Source organism: Bubalus kerabau, chromosome 1 (assembly GCF_029407905.1).
Source record: "Bubalus kerabau isolate K-KA32 ecotype Philippines breed swamp buffalo chromosome 1, PCC_UOA_SB_1v2, whole genome shotgun sequence".
Taxonomy (NCBI): Eukaryota; Metazoa; Chordata; class Mammalia; order Artiodactyla; family Bovidae; genus Bubalus; species Bubalus kerabau.
In genome coordinates, this window is record NC_073624.1 from 70,367,752 (window position 1) to 70,393,865 (window position 26,114).

The 26,114-nt window shown below is 38.6% G+C and overlaps 1 long non-coding RNA gene across 1 annotated transcript; it reads right to left on the reverse strand.

Moving 5' to 3' along the window:
• Positions 1–4,675: 4,675 nt before the first annotated feature.
• On the reverse strand, positions 4,676–25,772 carry LOC129641640 (uncharacterized). The gene is made up of 3 exons (XR_008709373.1): positions 25,703–25,772; positions 25,168–25,217; positions 4,676–4,790 (listed from the first exon to the last, which is right to left on the reverse strand). It is a non-coding gene; the product is annotated as an uncharacterized LOC129641640 (long non-coding RNA).
• Positions 25,773–26,114: the final 342 nt, after the last annotated feature.

Sequence of the window (26,114 nt, forward strand, 5' to 3'; positions counted from 1 at the left end):
TGTGGGTGTTTTTTGACTTACATTCATGCCTTGCCTGATTGCTAGGAAGAGGTGAGCTGATCTGAACAAAGAAGAACAGCCAAAAGAAATAAATATACCCTTACAAGTAAGAGTATAGTAGTTTTAGAATATGAACAAAAAGTCTTCAGTACTGTGACCATCAAGAGATAGAGGTCTGCCCCTTTCTTTTAAATCTGGGTGGAGTTGTGACTGCTATAACCACAGAATATGATGGACACAGCACCATATGACTTCTGAGGACAGTTCATATAAAACCATGCAGAGTTTTCCTTATTTTTATTGGAACAATTGCTTTTGGAATCTCAAGCTCCGTATCTGACTATCTTGAAGTCTTTATGCCATGAAGAAATCCCAGGCACCAGAAGAATCTTCCAGACACATATTAGTAAAGAACTCTCTAGATAATTCCACCTCCAGTCATTCAAGTCATTCACAGCCACTTGGGTCTTCCCAGTTGTGACCCAAATATCATAGAGACAAACTAGCCCCACTATGACCTTTCTAAACTGATTCACAGAACCTGTGAGCATAAGAAAACTGTTTGTTTTGTGTCTTTAAGCTGTGGGGTAGTTTGTTACACAGTAATAGACAGCAGATACAATGGATAAATGTAATACTGAATACATGTCGGGACAGGGTTTTTCTCCAGTTCTTTCTAGGAGCAAGGCTTTGGTAAGAGAAGAGACTGAGAGAGAGAAAAACCCATACCCATTTACTTAGACACATCCGATTCTTTGCAATCCCAGGGACTGTAGCCTGCCAGTTTCATCTGTCCATGGGATTCTCCAGGCAATAAAACTGGAGTGGGTAGCCATTCCCTTCTCCAGGGGATCTTCCTGACCCAGGGATCAAACCCATGTCTCCCACAGATTCTTTACTGTCTGAGCTAGAAAAGGTCCTCATTTAGCTTATGGCAGAAAGTGAAGAGGAACTAAAGAGACTCTTGATGAAAGTGAAAGAGGAGAGTGAAAAAGTTGGCTTAAAGCTCAACATTCAGAAAACTAAGATCATGGCATCCGATCCCATCACTTCATGGGAAATAGATGGGGAAACAGTAGAAACAGCGTCAGACTTTATTTTGGGGGGGGCTCCAAAATCACTGCAGATGGTGACTACAGCCATGAAATTAAAAGATGCTTACTCCTTGGAAGGAAAGTTATGACCAACCTAGACAGCATATTCAAAAGCAGAGACATTACTTTGCCAACAAAGGTCCATCTAGTCAAGGCTACGGTTTTTCCAGTGGTCTTGTATGGATGTGAGAGTTGGACTGTGAAGAAAGCTGAGCGCCAAAGAATTGATGCTTTTGAACTGTGGTGTTGGAGAAGACTCTTGAGAGTCCTTTGGACTGTAAGGAGATCCAACCAGTCCATTCTAAAGGAAATTGGTCCTGGGTGTTCTTTGGAAGGAATGATGCTTAAAGCTGAAACTCCAGTACTTTGGCCACCTCATACGAAGAGTTGACTCATTGGAAAAGACTCTGATGCTGGGAGAGATTGGGGGCAGGAGGAGAAGGGGACGACAGAGGATGAGATGGCTGGATGGCATCACCGACTCGATGGACGTGAGTTTGAGTGAACTCCGGGAGTTGGTAATGGACAGGGAGGCCTGGCATGCTGCAATTCATGGGGTTGCAAAGAGTCAGACACGACTGAGTGACTGAACTGACTGACTAGCTTTAGACTGGATATAAAGTAGCTAAGAGAGGCAGTCAAAAGTAACAAGACAAAGTTTTGTTGTTTTTATAGCAATTTCCTTCTGGAAAATGTGAAGCATCTAAATTTCCCAGTCACATTCAGTGTAAGGACTGAAATGATCTATTGCCTTTTCAACTTCAGTAACAAAGAGAAACTGAAGAACCTTGCCTATCGCTTAAAGAATGCAGTCTGGATCTTTTAATGAGAGCGTGGTAGAAAATGCAAAGAGAAACATGGAAGGAAAGGGGGAGGGAGGGAGAGGAAGAGGAGGGGAGAAGGGAGGGAGAGAAAATACCCATCTGAGATGGATGCTGTAGGCAGGAAATTAATGTTAGTTCCTTACGTCAAGGCAGTTGTACAATCAGCAAAGAGAAGTTTCTCTTCTTCATTTAATTTTGGAGAGTTGAGATAGACTAAAATACAGAAAGAAATCACCTCAAAGCCTAATCCAACAGCCTGCGTACTATCAAATTCTCAGAGGAAGCTACTATTTCAGGCTTCAGAGGCTTCCCTTCTTTCTCCCTCATCAGTTTATATTTCTTCTAGGAATCTCTTCTATGTATTTGTAGTTTCAAAAAATCAGTTTTTAAGTTTTATCTGACCAATTTCCTGCCACAAATAACAAAAGAAAGATGGTAGTTTAATAATTTGTTGTTGTTGTTGCCATACCACATGGGTTGTGGGATTTTAGTTCCCCAACCAGGGGTTGAACCCAGGCCCTCAGAAATGAGGCCATGGAATCCTAACCACTGGGCTGCCAGGGAATTTACAATAATTTGTTATTAAAATTTAGCACAAGAAGTTCATGTCCCAACAATGAAAAGACAATGTATTTCAAAGGTATTTTATAACTAGTCTGAAAAGTCTGGAAGGAAGGCAGAAAAAAAGACATTGTTTATTTGCATTTTAATAGAGTAAGAATTCCATTTTGAAAACTGCTGCAGTTTTATTTTAAACCAAACCATGTTTGAATATGCCCATTTCAGCATTTTTAAACACCTCTGCTTCCCATTAAGCCGCTACATACGTTTAATTTCCTCAGTTGAAACTCCACTGAGATAACAATATACAGAAAAAAGCATGAGCACTTTGGGCAATCCACAATCCACAATTGCAAGACAGTTGTAATAGTACCTGTATAGTGTGTTCCATCTCAGTGGCTAGAAAAGTACTGAATCTGACAAAATAAATTCTTGCTCTCCTGAGTGGACAGACTCTACTACACTAGCTCAAAGATGACTATATCATATATTGCCACTTTTAGGGAAAATTTTATATACATATGCTTCCTTTCCACTTGACACTAAACTAAATGAATTGAGTGAGCTCCAATATTTTATTTTGTCCAGTGATGTTGTAAATCATGTTGAACATCTAAAGAATCTCTCTTGTGAGGTAGTTTATTACCAAATACTTACACAAGAAATGTGAAGGGATGTGGTATTCATTCACATAGGAAAGAAACTAGAAAATTGCAACTGTTGAACTACTGTTTATGTAATGAGGTCTATAACTTCTAATTTTAAGTTAGTGCCACTTACTCCTCTATTGGAGAAATTAACTTTCACGAGTTAATTAGAAATAAGTGCATTACACTGAGAGATTATTCTACCCGTCAATAAAACTGATTCTACGATGTTTTGATGCCTGTCACTCTACAAGTCATAAATCTTGAAAATAACACTGTCAATTCTTAATAATCTATAAATTAATCTCTCTTTCCCTCATTCTCTCCTGTTTCAGAGGAGGAATTACCCTAGTCTTTTTCATGACTCCTAAGTCTGTCTGTTCTGCTTTCAGTTATTGCTGCCTTTTACAGAGAAATCCTTTGCTACTGGAAGATACTCTAAGAGTTGAAAGAGATTGACTTGTAGGAGTAAATAGACGTCAGTTCTGCTGTTGCTGCTGCTAAGTCACTTCAGTCATGTCTGACTCTATGCGACCCCATAGACGGCAGCCCACCAGGCTCTGCTGTCCACAGGATTCTCTAGGCAAGAATACTTGAGTGGGTTGCCATTTCCTTCTCCAAGACCTCAGTTCAGACCTTGATAACTCACTGTTTCCTAATTCCCAGAGGTGTGACCTTAGAGGAATTACTCAATCACCTTGTACCTTTAGGTAAAGAGTTTGTAAAACTCTTTCCTCTATGGTGTGAAAAAATTGGCCTTTGGTTAACTTTAGCAAAATGACTCCTGCATGGTAAATTGGATTTGGATGAGAGGAACTAGAAATGTACTATGAATACATTATAGGAAAGCCATAGGTATTGACTTCCCTAAATGTAAAGACTCATAACTAGCAATTTCCTCACTGTTTCCATTGTTTCCCCATCTATTTGCCATGAGGTGATGGGACCAGATGCCATGATCTTAGTTTTTTGAATGCTGAGTTATAAGCCAGCATTTCACTCTCCTTTTTCACCTTCATCAGGAGGCTCTTTAGTTCCTCTTCATTTTCTGCCATAAGGGTGGTGTCATCTGTATATCTGAGGTTATTGGTATTTCTCTCAGCAATCTTGATTTCAGCTTGCGCTTCATCCAGCCTGGCATTTCGCATGATGTACTCTGCCTATAAATTAAATAAGTATGTTGGCAGTATAGAGCCTTGACATACTTCTTTCCCAATTTTGAACCAGTCCATTGTTGCTTGTCCGGTTCTAGCTGTTGCTTCTTAACATGCATACAGATTTCTCAGGAGGCAGGTAAGGTGGTCTAGTATTCCCATCTCTTTAAGAAGTTTCCACAGTTTGTTGTGATTCACACAGTCAAAGACTTTAGTGTAGCGAAGAAGCAGAAGTAGATGTTTTTTTTCTGGAATTCTCTTGCTTTTTCCTATGATCCAACTGATAAACAAACTTTGTTTTTATTACCGTCCTTTTCGCAACTCTCCAAAAGGGAGTGGAATGAGAAAAGGACATACGCTTCCTGCTTGTGCAATTCCATCCCTCTCTTTTTTAGGGCCAGATTTTGAGATGGGTTTTGTGCAGGAAATACTGCCAGAAATTGAAAGATAAGTCCTCTTGGAGCTAAGTGTCCTTGAATATAAACAGAGGCAACTAATTCTCTTATGGACCTGTGAGGGGAATGAGAGCAGAAACATTTAGTAACTTTCCAAAAATCCCAGAGCAAGTATTACTTCTCTTTACAGGCCACCTTATCATTGATTGAAATTGTTCAAAAACTTGCCACAGTTGTCTGATTATATAACACCCCCCCCACACACACATAGACATACTAAATCATTCCAAATGATAAGAAAATAAGATAAAGTAGAAAACTAAACATAAGTCCAAGAACCAGAGGAATTCTCAGGTACTGGGTCTGTGGGAGTGATTTCACCTTGTCTTCATGCAGGTAAGCATGAAGCATTGGAACATTTGCTCTCTACAAAGCAAGATGAAGTTTTACATTTGTTGCATCTGTTTTTCCCAGTCTTCCTTTGATCCTTGACCCTCAGCTCAACAACAACAAAGTATTGCCTCCCCTTCTTCTTCTAAAGCTCTCTATAATTTTTAAATCTTTCAAAGAACCTGTATTTAATTCTCTCTAGCACCTGTTTCCTTGTTTGCCTGCCCAGTTCAATCATAAATTCCACAGTGAGAGCAACTGTAAATCACTCATAGGATAACCCCCAGGATTCAGTACATAGTATGTCCTTACCAAATATTTTAAAAATTAATAGATGAGCTAATACAATAAGGAGAATTTATTTGTTTGCTTTGTTATTTATTATATATATATATATATAGTACATTGTATCTATTATATAATATATATATTATATATTGGAGTATACTTGCTTTACACTGCTGTGTCAGTTTCTGCTATGCAACAATGCAAATCAGCTATATGTATGTATGTGTATGTGTATATGCATAATTATACCATCTTTCTTGAGCTTCCTACCCATCTAGGTCATCACAGGCTACTGAACGGAGCTCCCTGTACTGTATAGCAGCGTTCCACTAGCTAGCTGTTTCACACTCGGTAGTGTATATGTGTCAATACTACTCTCGATTCATTCCACCTTCTCCTCGCTCACCCATATCCACAGTACAAAGTACTCTGTGCTTGCGTCTCGTTCCTACCCTGCAAATAGGTTCATCTGAGTGAGTCAGTGGAGACAGTGATATTTGTCCACATAATAATGCAAATTTCTGTTTCTGCAGACGGGGAGAGGCATATATTTAAAACTTATGTCACTAAATATCATATACATATAAGCATTTAAGGCCATCTGACGATTCCTGATATATTTCACTGGGCTTAATAAAGACTTTATGGGGTCCAGAGCATGTATGCCAGGCTGTTGCTGCTGCTGCTGCTGCTAAGTCGCTTCAGTCGTGTCCGACTCTGTGCGACCCCATAAAGGGCAGCCCACCAAGCTCTGCCGTCCCTGGGATTCTCCAGGCAAGAACACTGGAGTGGGTTGCCATTTCCTTCTCCAGTGCATGAAAGTAAAAAGTGAAAGTGAAGTCGCTCAGTCGTTTCCAACTCTTAGCGACCCCATGGACTGCAGCCCGCCAGGCTCCTCCATCCATGGGATTTTCCAGGCAAGAGTACGGAGTGGGGTGCCATTGCCTTCTCTGCAGGCGGTTGCTAGTTTAAGGTAAATAAATATATAATATTTTAAAAATAATACTCAAAGAAACTAAATCTCCTTTTACTCAGAATAGAACAATTTTCTTCTATCTTATAAAATAAGCTATATAATCACCAAGGCTCAGAAATCTTTAAGAAGAGAGAATTGGGAAAAGGAATCTATTTTACCTCTGAAGAGATTTTAGGGAAGAAGAGAAGCAATAAATTCATGACTAGATCCTAAAAAAAACCTTATTAATGTGCTATATGTGTATTAATCCATCAAAGTTTACTCACAAAAGGAAAGAAAAGTTGATCTTCATGAAACATTTAAGGGAATTTGTCCTATATTTGTACTGGAAAGACAGAAGCAAAGGTCTAGGGGACATAGGGTTAGGCTGCAAGAAAGAATTCTTATTTTTACCCTTAGCAAAAGCAAATTAGAAATGTGTACACAGATATCTGATTTTTTTTTGACTAAAAAGAAATCTCTTCAGTGACTCTTCATCATCTTACAAGCAAGCCCCTGCCGCATTCTAAAAGACCTCACTTACTCAAGCTCCTGAATTAATAAGGCATATGTAGATTACAAAGAAACTCAACTCAAAATAAGCTAAACAAAAAGGGGGATTTGGTTGGCTAGAAAATCCAGTTCCTCATGAAAGAGTTGATCAACCAAATTAATAAATGAGCTTGCATGGTAATGCAGGCTGACCTCAGAAAGCAAAGGAACAAGAGTGCGAGCAGTGCAGGATGACCCCCAGGCCTCAACTCAGCTTCCTTCTCTTGTTTGTTGTTGTTGTTGTTGTTGTTTTTGGCCATACCATGTGGCTTGTGTGATCTTCGTTCCCCAACCAGGGATCCAACCAAGGCCCTTGGCAGTGTAAGAATGGAGTCCTAAACACCTAATCAGCTTCCTTCTGCTCAAAAATCTCTTACTCCAAACCAACAAACTGCACATGTGGCAAAAATATGGCTCCTGATAAAACTCAGGTTTATGTCTGACTGCTTCAGCATTGAAAGATTCATTGGACTTTTTAGATGCCAAGGGAGTGTCTCAGCTTGGATAGAGTACCCAATATGTATCAAAGAACAGTAATGGAGGAACAAGGTCACATAAGAACATGAGAGTCCCCTTAGTGTCCATGTGAATGGAGTGAAGAGAGAGCTATTTCCAGAGGAAGGAGAGCTGTTCCTGAGAGAGTTGTCACCAGACCAAAAAAAAAAAAAAAATCAGACTTTTATAAGTAGAGTAATAGCCCCCAATGATGTCCATGTTTTAATCATCCTAATGCTGGGAACCTGTGAATATATTACCTCGGATGGTAAAAAGGACTTTGTGATGAAGTTAAGGTTTTTGAAATGGGGAGATTATAATGGATTACTTGTGTAGACTGTGTACACCCAATGTAATCACATCCTTCTAAAAGAAAGAAGCAAGAAGGAAAGTCAGAGACAGGAAGATGCTATGCTTCTGGTTTTGAAGATGAAAGAAGGAACCATAAGCCAAGAAATACAGTCTGCCTTCAGAAAGTAGAAAAGGCAAGAAAACATTCTTTCTGAAACTCCAAAAGAACACAACCATGCTAACACTTTAACTGTAGCCTAGCCAATCCCATTTTGGACTCCTGACTTCCAGAACTGTAATGTAACAGTACCAAGTTTGTGGTACTTTGTTACAGCAGCAGCAGGAAACTAATTCCCAGTCTGTCTATTGTAACCTTACTCCTTTAAGCAGCAGGCTTATACATGTCATGTTCCAACATACACAATTTTCTGTTGTTTTGAAAGAGTAATATAAAATTAAAACTTTACCCTCGCCAGTTACGTTTAGTGCATGTTTTTGCAGCATGTCTTCTAACACCAGCCCTCTGACTGATCTCTAAGAGACCATAAGTGACTTAGTGGATAAGTCATGTCTCTACTTCTCCTTTGAAATACAGTCGCATCAGTAGAATCCATTGACCAATATTCCTTCTTGACAAGTCTCTCCTCCACATCTTTGGGTTAGTGTTCTCTCTTGCTAATTTTGCATTGAGGTATATTTGACAATTAAGAATTATGTATATTTAAAGTGTACAATTTGATGATTGGATAAATATATTATAAAAATAATCAGCACATTCAATATTAACATATCTAGGTTAGTGGTCTCTTTTAATTATTGTTGGTTTATTTTATTTCCTCTTCTACTGATCCCTTAAACATACACATCTTTTCCTCCAGTCTATGATCTGCTTCTCTATATACTTTCTCCAAAGACCACTAGCATGGCACTTGGAGACACCCAGATTTCAATATTATGTCTGACAATCAAATGTGGGTCAGATTATTCAGTATGACTGTGTTTGCCAAATGATCATAATACCTGCTTGTATTGTTATTGGATGATCAGAGACATCTAGAAAATGCCTTCATGTAGTATAGATAGTAAATCATGCCTTTATTATTTTGCTTTCTATATTTCCCCTTCATCTTTTCACAGTTGTTTCTCTCTAACCCTGCTGTTTCGTATGTAGTTCTAAAACTGCCTTCTGGACATCTGCCTATGCATGCATTCCCTTACGGCCACAAGTCTAAAACCATTTCATTTCTCATGTAGTCCACAACTTCTGAGTTTTATATTATCATAACAGAACCACTAGCAATCACACGTCACAGTATATCACCTGACTGGAAAATTAATAAATTACCTTCCAACTAGCTGTTTCTTAAAGCCAGTTAGTGTAGTCAATCAATTGTGTCCGACTCTTTGCGACCCCATGGACGGGAGCCCTCCAGCCTCCTCTGTTCATGGAATTTTCTAGGCAAGAATACAGGAGTGGACTGCTATTTCCTTCTCCAAGGGATCTTCCCGACCCAGGGATCAAAACTGTGTCTCCCACATTACAGGCAGTTATCATGAAATATCTCACTTAACTTCTTCATAATATCCACACTTCAGTTTCCAAATGTTTTTCATTTTCTTTGGCCCTTGATTCCCAATCCTATCATCTTCAATTTCTATGATGATATTATTTTATAATTTCATGAAAATGAGTTCCAATGAACTACCTCATCTTGCTACCTCGTCACCTCAAATTTTCCGAACATCTTAATTACCTCCTTACTTTTATCCTTCTATCAGGGAAAAAGAATTACTCTTCCTCTCCATCTAACTTTGTTTTTATTTTTTAACTTTACAATATTGTATTGGTTTTGCCATATATCAATATGAATCCACCACAGGTATATACGTGTTCCCCATCCTGAACCCTCTTCCTTCCTCTCTCCCCATACCATCCCTCTGGGTCATCCCAGTGCACCAGACCCAAGCATCCAGTATCGTGCATCAAACCTGGACTGGCGACTCATTTCATATATGATATTATACATGTTTCAATGCCATTCTCCATCTAACTTTGAAAGAAGGAAAACCTCATAGCAATTTAAAAATCAGCTTTAAGTGTCAAAAAGAGCTGGATTCAATACCAAGCTTTTTTCATTTATTAGCTATGTGATCTGTAACAGCTTATCTTTTATTTTGTTCTATTCAATAGGAAAAATACCTCAAAAGATTGAGATGTTGATTGAAAATGGAAGAGCATTGCATGGTGCCTTTATACTCTTCTCGACCACATTGCCTTTTGGTGGCACCCCCCTACTCTCTACCATATGTATTCTCTCTCATCACTACACTTCTAATCTCAATCTCATTAAACTGAAAGTATTTGAGACTAAATGTCCTTCCTCCAAACTAGATTTTCTGAAAAATATTTAATCACCATACAGAGAGTTGCCAGATTCAGCAAATAAAAATACAGGACACAGTTAAATTTGAATTTCAGGTAACAATGAATATATTTCAGGATTTTTTTTTAGCATAAGTATGTTTCAGGCAATATTTGGGATATAACCATACTAAAAAATATTCATCGTTTATCTGAAATTGAAACTTAACTAGTTATCCCCATATTTTATCTGGCAATGTTAAAAATATATCATTTTAAAGATAGATAGGGTCTTGGGAAAATCTCTGCTTTAATCTTTTCAAGATATTTAAATGGAGAGAGTGTTCTGAGAGTTAAATGAGTTCATGTATGCAAAGTATCCAGAAAATGCAGGGCATGTGGTAAGCATTTGTTAAATAGTTGCTATTTACTAAAACTTTTGAAAACCTTATAGGTGCTTCTGTTAATACTGACAAATATTACTATTTTATAGATGATAAAACTTAGACTCAGAAAGTAACATTATTAAGGTCTTGTGGGTATATAATGATAGATGTTCACCTCCTCTAACTGCTAAGCTGATGCTTTTCATAGTCTTATAGGTTACCTGCCATGAATTGTAAGGTTCCAATTTATACACAATACGTGGGATTACTGCAGAGTACTAATGTCTTGGGCAAACTAACAATGTAGTTTAAAAAGATAAACCTGCTCTTTAAGAAAAGGAAGAATAAAAGAGGCAAGAAAATAGGCAAGAAAGGAGAGAGAGAAGGCAGTGAGAGGATGTATTATACTGAAAGTGGATCACCCATTATCACTCTGGGTTTTGTGGTTTAATGAAGATAAGCTTATCATAGGGAAAGCATTAACACACTTTTACTACTGCTGAGTGATTCATGCTATGGAAAAGTTTCTGTTTCTCTGTACTCCTCTCCTGCTTTGGATAATGCACTCTCTTATTAATAGTCATTTTCGTTAGACTTGGTGAAAACATATTTAAAATGAGCCATTTTTACTCCCTCCATCATTGAGAGAACTCAATTCTGAGGACAATAAATTTCTGTCTCTCTTGTTTACAATGGACCAGCATGTGCCTCATGCCATTTTCTAGGTCTTCAGTGGTGAGATATTTCCAGCCTAACAGGGACAAACCAGTAATGTACACAGAGAGACAATACTCTCAAGGCATCTCATATTTTAAAAACATACTGGAATAAGTCTATTTGGTATGACCTATAACCTCACACACGGTATTAAAAAGCACACACTGTGCTGAAGAAACAAAGTATAAGGTCTAGTAATAAATAGCTGCAGAAGGAACTAGATGAAAATAGTATTTGATTTCAAATATTCAAAGATATATTAAGGATCTAAATCTATTTTATTTTGAATTGGCTATATTAAGTCTACGGATCATCTAAATGGACTCAAAAGAAATCTAGTTAGATCATTCAACTCTTAAAGAGTCAATGTTCATTTGGTTTTGAAACTAAGTGTCTATATCTATTGATCACAGCATAACAAACTCTCCCCAAATACAAGTTGACTTGAACCCAGATCCATTGGATAAGTATTATGGTGAAAAATAGCACACATTTGAATTTTTAATATTATATATTAACTTAAAAGCCAATACTTAGTTTTCCTATTGCATTTAATTTGTCACCTGAACTATCTTGATTGAAAATCAGTAGCAAATAAGTGTCTAGACTTCTGTTTTTGACTACATTTTTTGAGTAATTCCTAGACTGCTGGAATTACTCAGTGTCATCAGTAAAAATAAGGCCATGAAAGAAAAGTAAAACATTTTCACTAACCTTTCTAAAAAAGTCATTTCTAAATAGCTGCTTCAATCATTTCTTCTTCTTGGCAAGCAGTAGGGGTTTTCTAAAACTTTTTAGGGCTCACAGTGGCCCACACACTTGGGCAAGTTTACCTTCTTATCCTTTGTGGTCCACTTGCAAGAGTGAAAAGAATTAGAGGAGCAAATATACTTTACCTTAATCAAAATTCTAGGTGCAATCTGCAGGTGACTTTTTAACAACCAATTTACTGTAGCCAAATCAGTCACAAGCATTACATAGAGGACATTTTGCAAGATGGGTTCACCATAGGTGGGACAATTTCTGATGAGAAACCATTAGGGTAACTAGCATATGGTCAGCATCACTAGGGACCTGACAGATTCAGGTAAGGATAGTTCCTCCCTAAGCAAACATACCGTAATCAGTGGGCAATTGTGTCCAAACTATAAGGTGTTTCAACTTAAAATCACTGAATATAGTTTATATCAAAGAAAACAACTAAGACCAAACACCACAATTGATGAACTACATATAAAGCAGTAGATAGTTAATGAAGAGCCTCTTAATTATGTTGTAAACTTGAAATTTTTGTAAAAAATGTGTCAAAAATAGTCAACAAAGATACACAAGCAACCAATTATCATTGGTATAGCAATAATAACATTATGATTCTAATTTAATAATTTTTAGACTCCTGTCTTAATTTATCTAGCTACAAATGCTGTCACAACTTTTATTTATTTATTTATTATAATACATACCTATAACTATAGACTTCATAAAGGAAGACCTATTCTAAATGTATAAAATCTTTAAACAAAACAAAAATATTATTAAAATTATTAAAAATGATAAAACTATCAAACCAACAATATCAAATTTTCCATCAGTAATTTAATAGGGTGTGTTATTTTACTCAAACTGAACAATTATTTTCAATGTATATATGATATATATTTGGCTTCACTTACGTATCAGTTGGGAAAGAATCTGCCTGCAATGCAGGAGACCCAGGTTCGATTCCTGGGTTGGGAAGCTCCCCTGGAGAAGGAAATGTCAACCCACTCCAGTATTCTTGCCTGGAGAATATCATGGACAGCCTGATGGGCTACAGTCCATGGGGTCCCAAGAGTCGGACATGACTTAGCAACTAAACTACCACCACCATGATACATATTGCTGTGATAAAGGTTCTAAATTTAAAATATATATATATATATATATATATATATATATATTTTTTTATTGTGGGAAAATACACATAACAAAATTTTGCCATTGTAGCCAATAAGTGTACTGTTCTGTGAACATTAAGTATGTTCACATTTTTGTGCAACCATCGTCACCATCCGTCTTCAGAACTTTTTCATATTCCCAAATTGAAAGTCTCTGTCCGTTAAATACCAGTTCCCCATCTCCTTTTCCACTCAGCCCCTGGCAACCACAGTTCAGCTTTCCAACTCTAGGAATTCTACTACTCTAGGCACTGTATATTAGTGGAATCATATGATATTTGTCCTTAAGTGACTGGATTATTTTTTTCAGCAAAATGTCCTCAAAGTAAATCTATGTTGTATCACGTGTCAGAATTTTCTTCCTTCTTGCGTGCAAACTGTCACTTCACCATGTCTGACTCTTTGCAACCCTGTGGACTGTAGCCCACCAGGCTCCTCTCTTTGTCCATGGGATTCTCCAGTCAAGAATACTGTAGTGGGTTGCCATGCCCTCCTCCAGGGGATCTTCCAGACCCAGGGATCGAACCTGCGCCTCCTCCATCTCCTGCATTGGCAGGCGGGTTCTTTACCACTAGCGCCATCTGGGAAGTCTGAATAATATTCCATTGTCTCTATGTTTCACATTTTACTTACCCATTAATCTGTGAATGAACACTTGTATTGTTTCTACCTTTTGTCTCTTGTGAATGATGCTTCTATGAATACAGGTGTACAATTGTGTGTTTGAATCCCAGCTTTCATTTATTTGGAGTATGTACCCACACTGAAATTGCTAGATTATATGGTAATTCTATATTGATTTTTCAAGTAATAGCCATATTTTCCACAGAAGCTACACCATTTACATTCTTACATTCCAGTAATCAAGTTATATTTTTGATCCTACTCCTTTTTAATAGTGCCTTGATTGTAACACCCAACTATCTAATTGGACTAAACATCTTTGCTGCTAATAAAAATAATCTCAAAAATTATGCTGATAATGGTAATTCTTGTGAGTACTTGATTTTAATGGGTGAAGATATCTCCTCAAAGCCCTGTTACCATATTGTTACTGTTCCTTCTAACTTCTTCCTATTTTGGACTCTTCATATTAGCATATATGTGTACTAATGTAATAAAAAGAGAAAGATATTTCTCTATGCCTACTCAGGAAAACTATTGCTATTCCAAAGAATAACAAGAAGAGATAATAAAGCCTTCCTCAGTGATCAATGCAAAGAAATAGAGGAAAACAACAGAATGGGAAAGACTACAGATCTCTTCAAGAAAATTAGAGATACCAAGGGAACATTTCATGCAAAGATGGGCTCGATAAAGGACAGAAATGGTATGGACCTAACAGAAGCAATAGATATCAAGAAGAGGTGGCAAGAATACACAGAAGAACTGTACAAAAAAGATCTTCATGTCCCAGATAATCACAATGGTGTGATCACTGACCTAGAGCCAGACATCCTGGAATGTTAGAAAGTATCACTATGAACAAAGCTAGTGGAGGTGATGGAATTCCAGTTGAGCTCTTTCAAATCCTAAAAGATGATGCTGTGAAAGTGCTGCACTCAATATGCCAGCAAATTTGGAAAACTCAGCAGTGGCCACAGGACTGGAAAAGGTCAGTTTTCATTCCAATCCCAAAGAAAGGCAATGCCAAAGAATGCTCAAACTACCACACAATTGCACTCATCTCACACGCTAGTAAAGTCATGCTCCAAATTCTCCAAGCCAGGCTTCAGCAATACGTGAACCGTGAACTTCCTGATGTTCAAGCTAGTTTTATAAAAGGCAGAGGAACCAGAGATCAAATTGCCAACATCTGCTGGATCATGGAAAAAGCAAGAGAGTTCCAGAAAAACATCTATTTCTGCTTTATTGAGTATGCCAAAGCCTTTGACTGTGTGGATCACAATAAACTGTGGAAAATTCTGAAAGAGATGGGAATACCAGACCACCTGACCTGCCTCTTGAGAAATCTGTATGCAGGTCAGGAAGCAACAGTTAGAACTGGACATGGAACAACAGACTGGTTCCAAATAGGAAAAGGAGTATGTCAAGGCTGTATATTGTCACCCTGCTTATTTAACTTATATGCAGAGTACATCATGAGAAATGCTGGGCTGGAAGAAGCACAAGCTGGAATCAAGATTGCTGGGAGAAATATCAATAACCTCAGATATGCAGATGACACCACCCTTATGGCAGAAAGTGAAGAGGAACTCAAAAGCCTCTTGATGAAAGTGAAAGTGGAGAGTGAAAAAGTTGGCTTAAAGCTCAACATTCAGAAAACGAAGACCATGGCATCCGATTCCATCACTTCATGGGAAATAGATGGGGACACAGTGGAAACAGTGTCAGACTTTGTTTTTGGGGGCTCCAAAATCACTACAGATGGTGACTGCAGCCATGAAATTAAAAGACACTCACTCCTTGGAAGGAAAGTTATAATCAACCTAGATAGCATATTGAAAAGCAGAGACATTACTTTGCCAACAAAGGTTCCTCTAGTCAAGGCTATGGTTTTTCCTGTGGTCATGTATGGATGTGAGAGTTGGACTGTGAAAAAGGCTGAGCACCGAAGAATTGATGCTTTTGAAGTGTGGTGTTGGAGAAGACTCTTGAGAGTCCCTTGGATGGCAAGGAGATCCAACCAGTCCATTCTGAAGGAGATCAGCCTTGGGATTTCTTTGGAAGGACTGATGCTAAAGCTGAAACTCCAGTACTTTGGCCACCTCATGTGAAGAGTTGACTCATTGGAAAAGACCCTGATGATGGGAGGGATTAGGGGCAGGGAGGAGAAGGGGATGACAGAGGATTAGATGTCTGGATGGCATCACTGACTGGATGGACGTGAGTCTGAGTGAACTCCGGGAGTTGGTGATAGACAGGGAGGCCTGGCATGCTGCGATTCATGGGGTCGCAAAGAGTCAGACACGACTGAGCGACTGAACTGAACTCAGAAAAACAAGTCTTATTTTTTTGTCATCCAGCATTCATTTGCAAAAGGTCCAGTACTCTCTTCTTTAGTAACCAATCCTTGTGTGATTCTTGTTCTGTTTCCCAGGACTAAGTTTTCTTTGAGTGCAGTCTCAGTTTAGCTGGACCTCTAAGGGCTGTAAATGATATGCCAGGTCACACTCCTGAGAAAAGGGGGATTCCACCCTGGCCCTGGACCAATAAGCTTACTGCTCCTGTCTTCTTCTCCTGGACTCTGCAGGTGGCCGTTAACTCCTCTACCATTAGTACCTCATCTTCACCATGACATCTTCCCAAACACCCTTGACACATGTTCACCCAGTTTCTAGACTCTCATGTCCTCCATTGTTTGAGGCAGAAAGAAATAACTCCTGAGCACCATTCTGCTCAGAAAAATATCACCCATCCAATTCATTCTGATCTTTTCTAATCCACTCCTTTTTTAAAAAAATAATAGTTCAGGATATACCCAGAAGAAAATCTAGCAGAAAATAGATGCACTTATTAATTTTTATGAGAAGATTTCTATTCTTAAATATAATGGAAGAAGTGAAAGAAAAATCTGCTTAAAATATCTCTACAAATGCTGCAACTTGTATGGATCTGGAGACATTATGCTAAGTGAAATAAGCCAGAAACATAAAGACGAATACTGTATTATCTCACTTATATGTGCAATATAAAATATTTAAACTCAAAGAAGCAGAGAGTTGAATGTTGGTTGCCAGGAACTGGGCAAATGGAGAAGAGATGGTCAAAGAATACAAGGTTTCAGTTATGCAAGAGAAATACTTCTGGATGTCCACTATGTAACATGCCTATAGCTAATTTTATTATATACTTAAAATTTGCTAAGAGGGTAGGTCTGTAGTAACTCATCTCACCACTAAAAAAGTAAATAGTATAATAATAAAGGGAATAAATGGAAATTTGGGGAAGTGGTGAATTTGTTTATGGCACTGATAGTAGCAATGGTTTCGTATATATATACTTATCCTGAGACTCATGGAGTTGCATCCATTAAGTATGTACAGCTTTCTACAACTCAGTGAATTTTTTTTTTTTTAAAGAAAGCATGTGACCTGGAAGTAATGCCTCAAGAGGCTCCAATACTTTAGCCATCTGATGCTAAGAACTGACTCACTGGAAAAGACCCTGATGCTGGGAAAGACTGAAGGCGGGAGGAGAAGGGGACGACAGAGGATGAGATGGTTGGATGGCATCACTGACTCAATGGACATGAGTTTGAGCAAACTTCAGGAGATGGTGAAGGCCAGGGAAAGAGTTGAACATGACCTAGCAACTGAACAACAACAAAACTGAGTATTGGGGTGATCAAGTGATTTGTTTTTTGCAGATAATTTTGGGTTTCCTCATCTGTAAAAATAGTTAATTTTAAAATAGTTGATGATTTAAACAAAATGTATAGTAGTGGAAAGATGTAGTGCATTGGAAGAAGACCATCTGGAGCGTGGATCTTGTGTTCCACACAGACTAGCCACATGGACTCAGTAAATTATGTAAGTTCTCCAAATCTCAGTTTATTCACCTGCAATTTAGGTATGAAACTTTTACCTTGAAGCACTGATATAAGGACTATGAGTCAATATACATAATGCATCGGATCACCTAAATGTGATAGACAGGAAATGCTTAACACATGAGAGCCAGTATTATATTTTGGAAAATTTTTACATTTTCACCATCTTTTTCCCAACCTCTGGAGAGCAAGAGACACCATGTTTAATACACTAAAGTTACAGCTGGCATTATCCAACTCAGCAGGAAATCCATTTAAACACCTTTAACACTTCAAAATTTCCCAGCCCTACCTGTCTGCCTGCACTAATAATCCCCAGCAGTGGGGAACCTGCCTTTTATTCCTCCTATGAGGCTCTGGCACCAGCACAATGACAGGTTATGTTTCTCATATTCTGTCCTCCACTTGCACCGCTTTGTTCAGAGTCCTGTAATAACATCTCAGAAAGTAAATTTGTGCTAGCCCAGGTAAACTTTGTTATCCTGTGGCACATTCTCCCTAAGTCATTAAATGCTCCAGAGTAAATCCTCCTGCTCTGCAGTTTAATAGGGAGTCACTCAGAGTTCTGGAATCAATTACGTTCCTGCTCCCTGCTTCCCTCCACAGAAAAGGGTTGACAAATGACACACAGAGGCCTGGTTAGTGAAATGAGTCACTTTTCCCTTAACTGCAACTTAATCAGCATGGTAGTCTTAGTGCTAATGAACATTAGTCCAGCCAAATTTCAGCTAGAAGCAACCCAGAAAACTTCTCCAAGGCAATCATTTTATAGATGAGAAAATTAAAGTCCAAAGAGTAAATGAACCACCAGGACATAGTAGGCTCTGATTACAAGCTTGGTGAATGAATTAACTTTTATGTCAGAGAGCTGGCTTATAGTACAAAAAGTAATAGCTTATGTATTTTAAGGGATGACTGTTGTTCCATACTATACTAAGTGCTTCACGTGTGTTAGCTTAGGGGACCCTTGCCACAACATGTTTTATAAACTGAGGAAACTGAGGTTTAGAACACTTGGTGATTCAACCAAGGCCACAAAGCTTTTAAGAGGTGGAAGTGGATTTTGGTCCTCAAAAATATGTCCCCAGATCACATACTCTTAATAAATAGTCTATGCTCTTCTTCAGATTAGGGTTCCAATCCTGCATTTCTATTTTTAAAATACCTCTTAACTCCCTCCATTTCTCTCCACGGTTATGGGTTTCCCTAGTGGTTCAGTGGTAAAGAATCTGCCTGCAGTGCAGGAGACTTGCAGGAGACATAGGTTCAATCCCTGGGTCAAGAAGGTCCCCCTGGGGAAGGAAATGGCAACCCACTCCAGTATTCTTGCCTGGAAAATTCCATGACAGAGGAGCCTGGCGGGCTCCAGTTCATGGGGGGTCATAAGGAGTCAGACGTGACTGAGTGACTTACCAACAACAATATTAATCAAGTTCAGCCACCATCCCCTCACATTTCTATTCCTGAAGCTGCCTCCTAACTGACCTTACCTCCAATCTTCTCCCTCTGCTATTCTCCCTCTACTATTCTTTTCAGAACTATTAGACTAATCCTTCAGAAAGACAATTTAATCATATTGTGGTCCATAGTTTAAGCTCTGAAAAGTTTCCTCATTATCCTTGGTATGTAATTCAGCTTATCAATGGCTCATAGGACCCTTCATATTCATTCCCCCCTTGAAACTCATAGCCCTATCATATTTTTAAAATTTCTTTCACTTCCTAAAAACAATACTCTCTTTAACCTTGAATCTACCCTTTGTCCTTGCTGCCTAACATCTACTGATTGATTCCAGGATCCAGGTTACTTACCTGGGAAAGCATCCACTCAACCTCTCCCAAGTCTTGCTTAGATGCCCCTTCTTTGTATGTGTTTCTCTAGCAAACACACACACACACACACACACACACACACAAACAAGCAAAAAACCTAATCACGTCATAGTGAATATTATTGTTGAGTTGCCTGTTCCTCCCATTAAATAACTTACCAAAATAAAACTCAAATTAAATTTGCCTGTTCATCATTGGATCCCATGTGCCTTGGAAATCGGTTAACCTTTCTGTCCTTCTGTTTCCTCAGGATGGTGATGAATGATGCCTGCTGCTGCTGCTAAGTCGCTTCAGTCATGTCTAACTCTGTGCAACCCTATAGACGGCAGCCCACCAGGCTCCCCCATCCCCGGAATTCTCCAGGCAAGAACACTGAAATGATGCCTACTTCATTGAATTAAGGGGCTTCCCTGGTGGTTCAGATGGTAAAGTATCTGCCTGCAATGCAGGAGACCTGGGTTTGATCCCTGAGTTGGGAAGATCCCCTGGAGAAGGAAATGGCAATCCACTCCAGTAGTACTCTTACCTGGAAAATCCCATGGACAGAGGAGCCTGTTAGGCTACAATCCATGGGGTTGCAAAGAGTCGGACACAACTGAGAGATTTCACTTTCTTTTTTTTTTTTTCTTTCATTTAATTAAATAAGAAAAGACACATAAAGTATGTATTGCCTGACACATAATATCCTTAGCAAATGGCAATAAAGATAATTTTTAATATAGAGATACTTTGTGATATTTCATTAGGAAGGCAGGACAATTATATTAAATACCAGCTTAAAATGGTGTCTGATATGTTTATATGAAATACAAATTTCATTTTGAACAGCGACAAATTTAAGAAATGCAGAGAAAGGATGACACTGAGAGAGAGCAAAAGGGAGAGGTAAAGTAGAAAGAATAAAAGCATAAATTTGAAGAAATTGGCCTTCTTATTCGCCTGCAGGACCCACTATCATCCTGTGCAAAGGTCCTGTGGCCAGGGAAGCCCAATTCAGCTTTCTGAGGGAAGGAGGAATCTACCAGGGTAGAATAAGAGTTTCATAGGGCTTATTATTCCAGTATGGAATATTCTATATTATTTAGGGAATTCCCATTTAAATCCTGGGAAAAAAATCAATGTATTTGCTTACTAAATCTTACATTTTTCTTAAAAAGATAAAAGACATGTATTTCACAACAGATGAAAGATAAACTTTACCAAAAATGTCTAGGCTGACCATTTGAAACTCATTCACACTAAAGTAGAACTAGTCAGTCAGCAAGATGTTTGGCTATTGTTAGATTTTTCCCATTTTCCTTTCTAGAGGCAGATAGAGAACAGGACAATTTTAGTTACATCAGATGTTGAAGTATGCAGCTAAGTCTCTGTGTCTACCTTGAGGATAGGCAGGGTGGCAACAACAATCAATACAAGGTATAATTCAAAGGGGCCTCCCAGTTGGCTCAGCAGTAAAGAATCTACCAGCTTTGCACGAGATGCAGCTTTGATCCCTTTGTAAGGAAGATCCTCTGGAGAAGGAAATGGCAACTCACCCCAGTATTCTTGCCTGGGAAATCCCATGGACAGAGGAGCTTGGTGGATTACAGTCCATGGGGTCACAAAAGAGTCAGACATGATAGCATGATTTAGCAACTAAACAGCAACATAATCCAAAGACTTCCTAAATTTAGTTTAGGGCAGCAGATAGAGTGAATATTTTGTATAAAGGTGTTTTGTCTTAAAAAACTTTGAATTCATAAAGTTCTGCTTCACATATTAATATTTTAATGGACATATATCATTGTTTAGTGTAGAATCTCAATTCCTATGGGAGTTCTTAATCTTGAAGTTGTGTACATAGGACACTGCCCTCCAAAAAGCTGGCAACTTAACAGCAGAAACTACAGTGGGCTAAGTGAAGGAGAGGTCCCATCCATCCAAAAATCCATGCTTTTGTGGGGGCTAGACAACCTCCCCTCCAGAAGAAATTGTGGGTAAGAATGTAGAAAGCTGAGCCAAGCCACAGTGAGGTTCTCCAGTGTGATAAGCCAGACACTTAGAAGGCTTTCACTGTATATACATATATTCTTTATGGATGTATGTGTGAGTATGCGTGTGTGTGTGTGTGTGTGTGTGTGTGTATACACTTACATTATATATATATTTAAAATGATATCAATTACAGATTTTTTCTTACATGACCAGCAAAATAGGGGGAAAAAGTTCTTATTGGAAGATAATTTGGCTTATGAGTACTAACCATTTGACAGACAGAATGCTAAGCACTGCTTTCATGTCCTTTTGCATCTGCATAACAACCTTGAGAGATAGTCATTGTTATTCTTATCTTACTACATAGAAATTGAGGTTCATAGAGATTAACTAAATAGCCCAAGGTGACACAGCCTACATGGCAGAACCAAAAGCCCTGCCCAAATTTCTTAGGCTTAAAGATGAGATTACAGCCCCCAACCACAGCACAGGGGACCCTCATTTAGTCTCCAGGTGAATGACCACCGTTACAGAAGTACGGCTTAGAACATACACAAACGCAAGCAAAGGCAAGAAAAGGTCCTGGATGATGATACCTCTTCAACTCCAAAGGAATAAATGAAGTCAAGGTTTGACTATCCAGAAAACACTCCCAAACTGTAAAGAATGCTTTTCCCTCTTAAAGCTTCCCTCGTGGTATCAGGCTGCCAAGCATTTCCTTGCAGAAAGACATTGCATAACCTTGCAGACCATCCCAGTGCTTCCTAGTCCCGTCACACTCAACAACCCCCAAGACTTCAGCCTTCTATTTGCTTTCTCTTTAAGAAAATACTCTCCAGACGCAAAGATAATATCAAACAAAAATAGCTTTTTAGTTCATTAAAAGATCACTTCAGGCCAGAATAGGTTTCTTACCTCTTCATCTTGTTTTCATGTCAAACATATTAGTAGAAAAACAATTTGCCATCATTGATTTCCCCAAATTCCCACTCCCAAAACATATCCCAAGTATTCATCTCCCATGAAATTCTGTATTAGCAGATTAAGTTATTTCAGGTACATTGAATGATGATCTCTCAGGCATTTAAAATAATGTAAGCAAAACTAAAAGTACAACCTTCAAATTGCCCAAAGAGCACTTTATAGCTCTATTTTCCCTATATTTTATGACACTGAATGAAAGGAAACAAATATATGACTATTGAATCAAGACAATATTCTTCAGAGACAAATGTGAAAACAGGAAGTTGATCTCCATAAAATTAAGAAGTTACATAGCATACTGTGGTACAGCTCAGACTTTAAAGTGCATGTGAGTTACTGGAGGATCTTGTTACATTTGAGATTCCATTTCAGTAGGTCTGGAGCAGGACTGAGATTCTGCATATCTAACAAACTCACAGTGGATACTGCTGCTGCTGGTCTAGGTACCAAACTTTGAAGAGCAAGAGCCTGGTTATGTAAGGAGTAGCTCTTGAATTAAATAGCCTGAGTTCGTAGCTGGCTTGCAACTTAACTATGTTGTGATCTTAGGTGCATTATTTAACCCTCTCCCTTCAAAATTGTCTATAAGGCAGGGCTAATCAGAATGTTGTTTCATAAGATAGTGTATGTGAAGCATTTATCATAGTGTTTGGTAAATAAGAGATAATTAGAAGGAGCAGGAGGAGGAATGAGTGAAGAACTAATGTATTTTCTTTTAATGTGGCTGTTTAACAGGTGCAAAGGGACAAATTTTCAGCCTTATGGAAATAATGGAATTGTGTGTGTGTTCACTGTTTCACAACTATCTCATTATATGTGCATATATATTCACTGTTTCACAATTACATAATTATATATGTATATATATGTGTGTGTGTGTGTGTATATATATATATATATATATATGTAGGAAATGGCAACCCACTCCAATAGTCCTGCCTGGAAAATTCCACGGACAGGGGAGCTTGATGGGCTATAGTCCATGGGGCCACAAAGAGTTGCACACAACTGAGCACATGCACACACACACACAGTTTTAGTGTTGATTCACATATTTACTTAGGCTTTCTCCAAAATGAATGAGAATACATGATAAAATGATGAGCACTCCTCAGGATCTAAAGAGCAGATATAAATTGGTCACTGAGTGTGAGCTTCTTGACCAAGCTCACAGCCATAAGTTCGAAGTTGAAGTTGAGTCACTCAGTTGTGTCCCACTCAGTGCAACCCCATGGACTGCAGTACACCAGGCTTCCCTGTCCATCGCCAGCTCCTGAAGCTTACTCAAACTCATGTCCATCGAGTCAGTGATGCCGTCCAACCATCTCATCCGTCAGCCCCTTCTCCCAACTTCAATCTTTCCCAACATCAGAGTCTTTTCTCATGAGTTAGTTCTTTGCATCAGGTGGCCAAAGTATTGGAGTTTCAGCTGCAGCATAACCCTAAAACTGGCTCAAAATCCAGGAGATTCAGGGAAGCCCTGAGCTCATGAAACAGCTAACACAGGACTAATTTGACTACTGAAAAGCTACTGAGAAATTTTGATGGCCACTTGGAACTAATTTTCCAGCCAGAGGAACTTCTGGTCAGCTAGTGACAATAAAAGGTTTTTCCAGGGGAGTAAAAGTTAACTTGACTAGTAGGAAGAGAAAACCACATGTTCAAAGGTCAGACATGGTGGAGCATGGTGGGAAAGAATTGTTGAAAGAAGGTAAACATTCTGGGAGAGCAAATGGCAAGAGGCTACATGGCAAGAAATGAGGGTAGATACTGGGGCAATGCCAGATCATGGCTGACCTGGAGTCCATAGAAAGAGATTTATCTTGCTCTTAAGAGCAAGCACTGACATGATCAGATTTCAAAATATCACACTATCTTCAGTATGATATAAGGTCTGGAATGAGGCCAGAGCTGATACTGATCAGTTGGAAGACTATTAACAATCATTGAAAACAATGATAGTAGAATGAGAGAGGGGGAGGGTGGTCCATAGGCACTGAAGTGAATCAAGAAGGTAAGGTTGTCATTTTAGAAATATATATGATAAATTAACCATTTAGCAGCTTAATGTATGTCTTCCTTCAATCCTGCCACCCTCTTGCTAATAAAATTTCAGAGTTATCATAGTTCTGAGAATAACACTGTAAGTCAAATAATATCATCCAAGTATAATTTCCCAAATATTTTCATAAGAGGGAATTGTGTTCTGACCAAGAGGTTGATATGCAGTGATTTAAAAGCCAGACCGCACATGTCACATTTAATCAACTGTAACTTGGTGTGTGAGTACGCTGTATGAATGAAAACCATTTTGTCAAGAGGCAATGTCTGAGTCTGCAAACCGGATTGAACCTCCACAGTAACGTGAGTCATCACAGGGTTTAGCCATCTGAAACCTGAAACCCAAGAATCAAATCTTATGAACTGAAACATATTGGGAGTCAATAGGTCAATGTAGTGTTGCGCTATTTGCTGTAACGACACTAAGCAATCACACGGATGGATTGGCAGAGCACCCTTCGTGTGAATCACCGTTGTAGCGTTACCCTGAGTTCATTTTTAGTTTGAACTATCTATGAAAGAGCTGGAAGAGACACCTGCCAGTACCCCTAAAGGAGATGCTGTGACTCAGGAGCGGACAATGCCAAGATGAGTGTGTATTTACTTTTATCGCAGAGAGCTGGATGGCAGTGCAGCCTGGAAAAGCTCCAGCGACATAACTCACCCTCGATGATGAAGAGATCAGTGCTTTAAAGAAAAGAACATAGGCTTTGAAGCTGGACTAGATAAACGTGTCTTTGCATTGAAGTACTTACACTTTCTGGCTTTGCGAGCTTGGGAGAGAAAGACGAACCACATTTTCTCCCTGTGAAATAATAATGACTGATTTATACCACATGTGAAGACTGAACAGCCAATATACAAAAAGCACATAGAAAAGTGACACATTTGTCACATAGAAGTGTTCATAAACATGTGTTCTTTTTGTTCATTTTTCAGTGAGTGCTTCAGGACTTTAGTGTACATAAGAAACCCCTAGAGTGTTTGTAATAATGTAGGTTCATAGTCTCCACTTCCCAGTATTTCTAACTTACAGATCTAGAGTAGTTCTCGGAAATGTATATCCCAAAGCACACCAGTGACTGATGCAGCTGATACACGGACTAGTGATTTCATGTTGAGAGTGTTATAAGAGAGCTGAGACAGTTTTTCTGGGACACAAAGGGGCAATCCTGGAACCACTACAAAAAAAAAAAAAGGATGGAGTTCTGACTCAAAGTACACTACAAAAAAATGACTCAAGTTTCCTGGAGTGGTTCAAAATCTCCATAGGAAAGAAGGTGTCCTTACCTGAGGCCAAATGCAAGATTTTTCTCAGAAACAAATGTCAGTGACTGAAGATCATTCTGCCAAGTAACCTAAAATTTAAGGCAAAACCATAAGATCATCCTATGACTGTTTGATTTTCAAAGGTTAACTCTTATTTTAGCTCAGTGAGTTTTTAGGGGAAAATGAATCCAGTATTTAAATGTTAGGACATATATTTCTATATGCAAATTCATTTTCTATGTTTTATTTCCCCTGCTTTGCTATCTCAGAATCTCTAAGAAGCAAAGTCAGTTTCTTCTTATTATCCCCTCACTTAACATTTCCTTTGCTCAGTTCTGTGCACAGAACTCTCTCATTAAGAACAACGAGTCAATCAACCTTCTGCAAACAGGATGTAGTATTTTATACTGTGTTCAAACATAGCAGCAAGTAC